The sequence below is a fragment of the Schistocerca piceifrons genome, chromosome 3 (assembly GCF_021461385.2).
Source record: "Schistocerca piceifrons isolate TAMUIC-IGC-003096 chromosome 3, iqSchPice1.1, whole genome shotgun sequence".
Classification (NCBI taxonomy): Eukaryota; Metazoa; Arthropoda; class Insecta; order Orthoptera; family Acrididae; genus Schistocerca; species Schistocerca piceifrons.
Window position 1 is genome coordinate 937,550,070 of NC_060140.1, and position 11,955 is coordinate 937,562,024.

Below are 11,955 nucleotides of genomic sequence, written 5' to 3' on the forward strand. Positions count from 1 at the left end.
TCTGGCAAACTTTATAAACAACTTCTTTAGTAATATAGCGACAAAACTGCAAGAAAAGCTTCCTAAAACACAACACACAATGGCAAAGAACTATGTATCTCACACAATGCTACTGCTACCCACCAATGGAGAGGAAATCAGTTGCATTGTACATAATTTCAATTGTAAATCATCCACAGGTTTAGGTGAAGTTCCAATGTGTATACTAAAAGATTGCATTAGCAGCATAAAAGAACCCTTAGCAGACATTATAAATGAGTCATTCTCATCAGGTTGCTTCCCTAATTATGTAAAGCATGCAAAAATTCTTCTCGTACACAAAAAAGGTGATACAGAAAATATAGAGAATTGCAGAAAAGTTTCATTGCTGTCTTCTTTTTAAAAAATAATGGAAACTATTATGAAAAAGAAGAATATAATAATTCCAATCCCAAAGAAAGCAGGTGTTGACAGATGTGAAAATTACCAAACTATCAGTTTAATAAGCCACAGCTGCAAAATACTAACGCGAATTATTTACAGACGAATGGAAAAACTGGTAGAAGCTGAGCTCAGGGAAGATCAGTTTGGATTCCATAGAAATGTTGGAACATGTGAGGCAATACTGACCTTACGACTTATCTTAGAAGAAAGATTAAGGAAAGGCAAACCTACGTTTCTAGCATTTGTAGACTTAGAGAAAGCATTTGACAACGTTGACTGGAATACTCTCTTTCAAATTCCAAAGGTAGCAGGGGTAAAATACAGGGAGTGAAAGGCTATTTACGATTTATTCAGAAACCAGATGGCAGTTACAAGAGTAGAGGGGCATAAAAGGGAAGCAGCGGTTGGGAAGGGAGTGAGACAGGGTTGTAGCTTGTCCCTGATGTTATTCAATCTGTATATCGAGCAAGCAGAAAAGGAAACAAAAGAAAAATTTGGAATAGGTATTAAAATCCATGGAGAAGAAATAAAGACTTTGAGGTTCGCCGATGACATTGTAAATCTGTCAGAGAGCAGTTGAACGGAATGGATAGTATCTTGAAAGGAAGATATAAGATGAACATGAACAGAAGCAAAACGAGGATAATGGAATGTAGTCAAATTAAGTCGGGTGATGCTGAGGGAATTGGATTGGGAAATGAGACACTTAAAGTAGTAAAGGAGTTTTGCTATTTGGGGAGCAAAATAACTGATGATGGTCGAAGTAGAGAGGATATAAAATGTAGACTCGCAATGGCAAGGAAAGCGTTTCTGAAGTAGGGAAATTTGTTAACATAGAGTATTGATTTAAGTGTCAGGAAATCATTTTTGAAAGTATTTGTATGGAGTGTAGCCATGTATGGAAGTGAAACATGGACGATAAATAGTTTGGACAAGAAGAGAATAGAAGCTTTTGAAATGTGGTGCTACAGAAGAATGCTGAAGATTAGATGGGTAGATCATATAACTAATGAGGAAGTATTGAATAGGATTGGGGAGAAGACAAGTTTGTGGCACGACTTGACTAGAAGAAGGGATCGGTTGGTAGGACATGTTCTGAGGCATCAAGGGATCACCAATTTAGTATTGGAGGGCAGTGTGAAGGGTAATAATCGTAGAGGGAGACCAAGAGATGAATACACTAAGCAGATTCAGAAGGATGTAGGTTGTGGTAGGTACTGGGAGATGAAGAAGCTTGCACAGGATAGAGTAGCATGGAGAGCTGCATCAAACCAGTCTCAGGACTGAAGACCACAACAACAACAACATTATGAAATACAGACTTATGGACTACTTAAATAAATACCAACTCCTATGCAAAGAACAGTTTGGTTTCAGGACAGGAAAGGGAACAGAGGCAGCTACAGAAAAATTTACAAGAGTAGTTCTAGAAGCCCTAGATAAAGGAGAACAAGTAACAGGCATTTTCCTAGATATCAGTAAAGCATTTGATGCAGTTGACCATCAAATACTCCTAGGTAAACTTGAGGCACTAGAAATCAGGCAGGTTGTAAATAAATGGTTTAGATCTTACCTTGCAGACAGAGTGCAGAGGGTGGAGATATCTCAAATTTCAAGTAGCTCAAGTTATTTAGTGAAACATCTTTCAGATGAAGATTATTTGAACATTGCAGTACCTCAAGGAAGTGTGTAAGGCCCAGTGCTATTTCTTATTTATATTAATGACTTCCCACAGTGGGTAACACGAGGTGAAACAGTGTTATTTGCTGATGACAGCAATATAATAATTACAGACAGGACACCAGAAATGTTAAATGTAATAGCTGAAAAGGCACTTATGGAAGTTGGTTGGTTGGTTGGTTGGTTTGGGGAAGGAGACCAGACAGCGTGGTCATCGGTCTCATCGGAATAGGGAAGGATGGGGAAGGAAGTCGGCCGTGCCCTTTCAGAGGAACCATCCCGGCATTTGCCTGGAGTGATTTAGGGAAATCACGGAAAACCTAAATCAGGATGGCCGGACGCGGGATTGAACCGTCGTCCTTATGGAAGTTCACAACTGCTCAAATAACAACAAAGTAACCCTTAATGTGAAAAAGACTAATAACATAAACTTCTATATAAAGAAAAAACCGAAAATGACAAAACTTAAAGTTCAAAATGAAACAATAGAGTGTGTAACCAGCACAAAATTTTTGGGTATGTGTGTTGATCAACAATTAAAATGGGATGAACATATTAGAATGCTTGGGGAAAAAATTAGTCACTGTGTGCAATAGTTCATACCAGAGAATGACATACTTTGCACACATACATTCTATAATAAGTTACAGCATAACATTCTGGGGTGCAAATGCCTAAAATGTAAAATATGTGTTCAGATTGCAAAAACGAGCTATCAGAATAATGAGCAAGAGTCACAAAAGAGCACACTGCAGTGAGCTATTTAAGAAATGGGTATTCTGACAATCCTAAGTGAATATATCTTGCAAACTACAGTTTTTATTCACAAAAATATTGAGAAATATTTAGCAAACAGCTGCATACATGATCACCAAACCAGAAACAGTAATTGATTGTACCTAGACAGAATGAATAAAACTATAACCCAAACCACTATGTTTCACCAAGGTGTCAAGATATACAATAAATTGTCAAAAGAAATCATAAACATAAAGGCACTCTGTAAATTTAAAGAATTCCTTAAAGAATATTTATTAAAAAATAGTTTTTACTCGATTAGAGAATTCATGCAGCATAACATTGGCATAAATAAATAATCAGGTTAATCAATTATAAAGTGGACATTCTAGATTTTAATTTACTCATACAAGTATTAGATCTATTTCTTTTGATTGAAGCAGGTTCTTCTGCATTATGTAATTCAGTGGTAAATAGTGTCTGTAAAATATATATATATATATATATATATATATATATATATATATATATATATATATATATAATGAATTTATTATATATAGCTTGTGTTCCATTATCTTATGTGACAAAATAATGTACATATGTATGTCTAATGATGACATCCCTTCAAAGAAATTTGTTTACAGATGAATAAATAAACAGACATGAGTCCCTATGTTGTCTTTGTAGAGGGAGAAAATGGTAATGTAGGAAAGTTACATCCAATTGTTCTTGGAAGAATGTTGTTTACAGAAAGTAATAACTTAAGACATGAAGTAATTAATATCTCAGCTATTGCTAGAAACAGGTATAAAATTGAAACCAAAACAGGGCAGTCTTCAAACAGGTTGTGGTTGCTTGATGTTTTTCGGCTGAATAATATGGAGGCTTATATTCCAAATTTCCTAACAAAGAGATGGTGAGTTATCCATGTTGTTGATATTGCATTATCCCACCAAGACATCCTTGCAGAAATAAAGTCGGAATTTTTAGTAACCGACGTCCAAAGGTGCAGAAAGAAAGTAAAAGAAAATTGAGAGTTGAAAGTAATTCCCACACCACAGTGTGTTGTAACATTTAAATCTCAACTACTTCTCCTGTATGTATATTTGTGCAGTATGTAATGCCCTGTTGCACCGTATGTCCAGTCAGTTTTGCAGTGTCATAATTGCCTTAGGTATTTCCATTTAAGCTTGCAATGTCATAGTAGTGCCTGCTGTGCCAAATGCATGGGAGCCCACGAGACCTCACAGTGTTCACATGCCGTAGTGCCGAGGTGTTTGCATTGCAACAGAAACCACCTCGCTACTGATCGCTGTTGCCCAGTTTATCAGCAGCACATGGAAGCAAAGCACAGCGAAGCCTATGGTGCTTCTTACACACCTACCGTCTCGTCACCGCGACCATCATTTGCGCAGACTACTGCTGGTGTTTCTACAACACGAGAGCTCTCTCCTAGTGACTGGCCTAAAACATGTGAGAAACCAAAAGGTTTGAACATGATGGACAAAAGGTTACAACAGGGACCTAAGCATGCAGTTATGTCGGTTCCAGGTCTTACAAAAATAAACAGTCCATACAAGCAGGGTTATTCTCCTATGTCATACGAATGTCAGAGTCCACAGAACTCAATAAAAAACAATCCATACGCTCCCACTCCTCTGGCAACATCTTATACTGGTCAAGAAACTACTGTTAACAGCCTTTGTGCTTTAATAATGCAGATCTTTCCTTCTCTTAAAAATGAAACATACATGGTGACGACACAGGCCCTTATACATAATGCTGTTGATGACTTCTGCAAATTTGACAATGGCTTTTAAAATACTCCAGTGGAATGGAAGGTCAGCAATCTGGAACAGAGAAAATCTTTATCGGGAGCTTAGCTGCAACCACATACCAGTAGCTTGTATTTGCGAAACTGTTTCAGCCAACCCAACGAATACAATTCAAAGGATACTCTGTTCTCAGAAACGACAGAGGCGATGGAAAAGGAGGAGTAGACATGTTGATTAGAGAGACGCTTAAGTTTAAAAAATTGGACATCACTATTAGGACAACAGAATGCCAGGTAGTTGCGGCTATAATTTACACTCCTAACGGCGCATTCACCATCGTCACCATTTACAAACCACCTAAATATAAAATACAAGATCTTTCACTGGATCAGATTGTAGCCCAGTTACAAACGCCATTTGTCGTTTGTGCAGACTTCAGCACACACCACTCACTATGGGGTTGCATAATAGATGATGCGGATGGCAAAGAGTTAGTTGTACTTCAAAAAGTTCAATTTGATTCTTCTAAATGATGGTTCTCTTACTATGATACATAACCCAAACAGACGACCATCGGCCGTCAATTCGAGATTGTGCTCTGTTGACTTCAACTGTGTAACAGAGTGGATGGACAAACGAGACCCTCATGGCTCAGATCACTTCCCTCTGGAAATCACAATAGACTTTCCAATAAATACAGTAGAAATTATATACCCAATCAGCAGGTGGAAAATAAAGGATGCTGATGGGCCAAAGTATACTGCAACAGTCCAAGTGAAGTTTCAGTCTTTTAACAATTTGTTAGCTCCGAAAGAGGCCCACCAACAGCCAATTTCAATTATTGAAGACGCTGCAACAATTTCCATTCCAAGAAAGAAGGAAGTCATCGTTTTGAAGCAACGGCCCCCAGTCTGGTGGACACCAGAGTGCTCCAGAGCCATAGCACAGCGTAAAATTACATACAGTGACTTCTATAAACAACAAAATGTAGAAAACTTCATTGCATATCGGAAAATAGCAGCGAAAGTTCTAAGGCGGTTAAACGACTGTAAAAAGAATAGCTGGCAAAATTTCTGTGAATCCTTAAATAACAATGCTAGTATGGCTGATGTTTGGAAGAAATTTAGATTTTTCAAAAACAAAAACTCCACTATGCGTCAGCCATTAAGTGATGCATGTATTGAAGACTCTGTAAATTTAAACTCACCAGCTTCCGCAGCCGAGCAGCCATATCGCCCCCCGGAACAACAAGATTACAATCATCCGCTCATGGTACCATTTTCGTATGAAGAACTGATGAGTGGCATTAAAAAGAGCATAACTTCTACACCCAGCAAGGACGGTATACACTATCAGACGATAGAAAATCTCCCAGATATAGCACTCATAAAACCGTTACAGATATTTAACCAAATATGGATGAATGACATACTAATAGAAGTCTGGCAACTCAAGTAGTGGTACCCATACTGAAACCACATAATGATTAAGAGCAGGCCAAATCATATAGATCTAGTTCTCTTTCTTCCTGTATCGATAAAACTTTAGAACGCCTGGTAAAAAAATCGCTTGGAATGATGGTTGGAATCAAATCAGACCCTGTCATTGAGTCAGTATGGGTTTAGAAAAGGCAAGGGAACAATAGATAATTTAAATATCTTAACCTCAGAGATTTATGACGCAACAACAATAAAAGAGAATGTAACAGCTATATTCCTGGATATAGTTGGAGTGTATGATAATGTTCTTATACCTGTGTTGCTACAGAAGTTGGAAACCATTGGAATCCCGCCACAACTAATTTTTGGAATCAGCACTTTCCTCGCTGAACGACATATACGGTTTAGGTACCAAAATAAATTAATTGGGCCACGTTGTCTTACAACAGGTCTTCCACAAGGAGCTTTCCTCAGCCCCCTACTCTTTGCACTATATACTAACGAGCTGGCGAGGATTATCCCTTTTACGGTTAAAATCCTCGCATATTCAGATGATATTTGTTTGTATGTGTCGACCAAAGGGATGGATCAGGCTTTGTGTGAGCTATCAAAGGCGATGGGCACACTGGCTCAAACATTATGTAGCTATGGGTTACATAATTTGGCAGAAAAATCGGTACTTGTTCCTTTCGCGAACCAAACTATGCCAGGCTGCATGAATAGTATAAGACTTTCTGGTCATAAAGTACCACTAAAATCCCAGGCGAGGATTCTTAGTGTTATCTTCGATTCCAGAATGAGTCAGATACCTCATATTCAAACTGTCATCAGTATGTGTGAAAAAGCATTGAACCTCATCAGATCAGTGACAAGAGTATGGTGGGGGGCTCACCCCAACACTCTGCTCAGCCTCTACTGCACGTTGATGCATTCCTGTATAGACTACGGCTGCACGGTCTATCACACTGCTGCCAACAATTACGTAACACTACTGGATAAACTGCACTACAGAAGCTTACGCACTTACCGCAGAGCTATACATTCTTCCCTCACCAACGCCCTTCTCCTGGAAGCATCAGAAATGCTTCTACGTATTCGCATAACAATGATGTGTGATCGTTATATCTTACAGTAGATGGCAGATACTAAACACCCACTGATAAAAAAGTGTGAAATGCTCTCTCTGATCGGGAATAACAGAAATGTCAGGAAACAGCAGTTTTATATCTACAAGTGGTACAAAAACTGGAAATATCTCCAAAAGAAAGTATAACGAAGTGAGGTTCTTCCAATATTCTGTATGACTCTCACAGCTCCTATCACGATATTCCTGTAACATATATCGACTATTCCAGCAAAGGAAAAGGATATGGGCAGTTTTCACCTACATCGCACCAGGCAGAAAAGTGGGCAGGATATCTTAAACTATATACAGATGGCTCAATAATGTGGACAGAAAATCATACCGGATTTGCTTTCTACCTAGTGAGGTGGTGCAGTGGTTAGCACACTGGACTCGCATTCGGGAGGATGACAGTTCAATCCCGCGTCCAGCCATCCTGATTTAGGTTTTCCGTGATTTCACTAAATCGCTCCAGGCAAATGCCGGGATGCTTCCTTTGAAAGGGCACGGCCGACTTCCTTCCCCATCCTTCCCTAATCCGATGAGACCGATGACCTCACTGTTTGGTCTCTTCCCGCAAACAACCCAACACCAACCCAGTTTGCTTTCTTCTGTCCAGAATCTGCAGAAGAAAGGAAGTTTCAACTACCAGGTGATGCTTCTATATTTCTTGCTGAAACTTTCGCTGTTATAGAGACAATCAAATATGCAAGACCTCTCAAAATCCCCAAGGCAGTAATAATCACTGACTCTCAAAGCGTTCTGAGATCCTTTAGTTACAGGAATTAGGACAAAAGAGATAGTAAATACACCCTCGAGATACTGGATCAATACCACAAAGCTGAGAAGACTAGCCAAATTATAGAATTTGTATGGATCAAATGACATTCTGGCATTCTATACAATCACAAAGCAGATCAACTAGCGAGAGATGCGAACAACAGTGGAAGACCTATAGACATTAAACTCCCATAGACATAATACCTCCTAAAAGTAAAACAACAAGTGATTCTCTCATGGCAGGAAGAATGGAATGAATGCCAACAAACAAGAGGTAAAAGCTATGCACGTATACAGACATTCATACCAAGACAGACGTGGTTTGTGAACCTCAAACATTCAAGGAAAATTTTAACACCCATTGTGAGAATGTGTGTCAATCATGGATCTTTCCCTGCCCACTTACACAGAATCGGCATATTGGAGACACCTTACTGTAAATGTGAAGAGGAAACAACTGGTGACGTAAATCACATCTTATTTCAGTATGGACGCTATGAGAAAGGCAGAGTCGACTTTTTAAAGGAGCTCTTAAAACTTGGTCACTGCCAGTCACTTTGCATGATCCCAATTTCCAGAGACACAACCAGGAGTACATATGATGCCATATACCAGTTTCTAGCGAAAGGAGTCATAAAAATCTAAAATGAATTGAACTTTACTAAAGAACTTAATTAACAAATAAATTTTTAGCAGTCAACTGTGTTTTGTAATCGGATTACAATAATTTTGATGTGAAAACATCTGAATGTATGCCCTAAACAGTCGTATGACGAAGAAAAGAAAACAGTTACCTTTTTATGTGTGTCAGTACATGTATTTGTGATGGCTAAAAAGTTTGTATGCTAGCAGACAATAAAAAAAATAAAAAAAGACAGAAGATAATCGATGTACTCAGAGAGTCTACGTAATCTAGCTTGAGCAGATGTACTACGATCATTGTGCAGGACAGTGAAGACGAATTATTCATTTAGGCAAGAGCCTAGAAGCTTTATGACATATAACATATGTACTTATGAAACATATTGTTGTGGCATCAGACGCCAAATGCTGCGTATTGACACCAAATGTAGTGGATGGGTGCCGGAAGGTGCCGTATTAAAGCTCGGCGAGAACTTTCCAAATGATATATTCGTTTCTTTTACAGAGGTCCATTGACCTCTGTCTGTGTCACAGGCCCCACATTGCCGAGGCCACTGCCCCAGCGACCTGTGCAAAGCAACGCTGTGTCGTGCCGGCCTTGTTCGCCAGCTGTACATTTCCGATTATGTTAGGATGGTTGCGCCAGCAGCCGACTCAGCGGCCACCGTCCCTGTTGACACTGCACTGCTCTGCCGGGAGCTGTAGGCCGGCCCCGCTGCGGCTTCTTCCCCGGCTGGCGTAGCTGGGAATGCGGCGTCCGAACCTGTGGCCCTCACCTTGTAAGTCTCTGACGTGTGTCAGGAGGTGAGACGACTGCCTGCGGTAGCGAGCCGAAGAGTGGCCCTCCCTGGCTGGCTGCGGACACCGCGTCGGCCTCAGAGGGTCGAACCAACGACCTGCCGTGAACTGGAACACTGTCGCCCCATCTGTCACCGTGTGTCGCCGGTAGTGTGACACGCCCCGCCGACCAGGAGAGCTGCCGCACTTGAACGAATCTCGTTAGAAAGCAACACCTATTTATACTCGGCTGTGCAGCTCTGTTTCGCTAACGCATTGCTCGGGGTCACATACGCCCCACATCCTGGTTGCGCCAGGGGTCCCCTTCTGCCTATAGCTTGCGACATGACAAGGGTTGCGTTTACTCTTTTCAGTGGTTTGATGGCCCCTGTGGTCTCCATTCCACTTCGCAAGCGCTGGTTAGCGTAACTTACTGGAATCCAGCCCGCACCTGGCTGTAACTTGTGCTCAGAATATCGCACAAAACTAACTTTCCCTATGTTAAACGGTGGTGCCGCTATGTTATTCCCATCTTCAGAAAGACCCAGTCCTTGGGTCGTCTCTTAACTACCTCCTAACTTGCTTGGGTCGGCACCCATGGCATATTTCCTTACTACTAGAAAACGTAAATTTGGTCTAGTGCCCTCTTAAAACCATGACATGAAACAAAAAGTAAAAATTCCTTACTGGACGACCACTGCTTGATCAACCCCTTACCCACTCGTCAAACGCCCTCAGTATCCAATCCACTGGGACTTGGACTACCCTTGGTTCCATTTTGAAATTGGCCTTCCGCCTGGTCAGAAAAAAACAACACATAACAAAGCTAAGGCTGCAATGACGGTTGGCACAGAGGTGCTCAAAATGACCGTTATTTGCCATTGCCTTTCCTTATACTGCGCGACATGTTGAACAAACTGTTTGGCTAATAAGCGCCCCTCTTGCTCTATAACGAACCTATTTACAGATCTCAACAGACCTGGCTCCAGGGTTTGATTTAACAAGGTCAGATTTTGCCTTGGCAAAAACTTTAAAGTGGTTTCTGGCCAGTATAGCTGTGCCTGCGTAACATTCAATTGCGTGACTACTGAAATTAACGCTGGTAGATGGAAGGTTGGTCCTATTTTGTTACACTTAGTTCCATTGATTAAAATTCCGCTCCCTTCGAACTCTATACGTTTTGCTTCCGTAAACACTCCTTGCTCAAAACAATTTGCAACTACTACCAAATTCTCGTAGGTGGAGAAGATCCAATGCATCCCGACTCATTGCAAGTTCAATTTTGGTTCCACGAAGTCCCCTGTGTAAAAATAACTGCACAGTGCACGTGTCCCCTGTTTGTAGCTTCACAGATTTTCCTCCAACATTCACTATTTTTGATCCAAATCAAACACTGATTGTGTGACTACTTTCATCCTTAAATTCACATTATATGAACTGCTGCAATAAACACGACTTTCCTGACCCAGCACCGTCGATAACTAAAATTTTAAACAGGAAATCGTACGACTCTGATATCGTTCAACACATATTTATTGCTTTGCCGTAAAATTTAATCCGATGCATTTATTTCCCCAGAACTGCGTTTGATTTCTCCTCCAATAACACTACACATACGTCAGACGCTACACTTCCCTTTCCAGTGTCCTGAGGACAGGGATCACCGTCGCTCTTCCTCCCTCTTCAAAAAGACTGCTGCCCCTAGCAGACTCACAATAGTCGAAAACCCATATAAAATACAATGCCTAATTACTCTACGCAATGATACATGACACGAAAACAGTAAGAACTACAAATACTCTACTACTTTCTAGATCGCAAAGCATACGGTACTTCATGCGGTACTCTATCTTCCTGGTTTTCTCTGTGACTCTCTCTTTCTTCCTCTTTCCTTCCTGTGACACGCCTGGAATCACATCCGGGGAACCCTTAAATGGCCATAATAATGTGTACTATCGTCGTTCTGGTTGGTAGCTGCAGCTTCACATTAACTGGAGATGTGGTTTCAACAACTTGGGATGGGCCTTGATACCTCGTGAGGAACTTCTTCGTTTTCCCTTTTTGCGTATAGGGGCTGATAGCATTACCCATTGCCGCACCCTACACTGCATTAAACTTCCTTTCTGCTTTACTGCGTCTTCCTGCCTTTCCAAAGTCTTTGTATTCCCCTTTTGTACCCGTTTCCAAACATCCCGAATTGTTCTCGCGAATTGACGTACAGATTCACCGGTCCTTCCTTTCTGAGGCTTCACTAAATCAAACGGTGACAGCATTTTTCGCCCATACACTACCTCATATGGAGACAAACCGGTATTTGTATGGACTTTTGCATTGTATGCGCATACAATATGCTTCAAATACTCGTCCCACTGATGGTGATGAGAATCCACATAAAAACTCAGCATCTTCCCGATTGTTCTGTGCACCCATTCTGTCCTTTCATTGGCCTGTGGATGCAACGTGCTCGACCTCAGCCCCATTCTGTCCTTTCATTGGCCTGTGGATGCAACGTGCTCGACCTCAGCTTCTTTACGTTCAACAATTTACACAGCTCCTTCATTAAATCCGACATGAA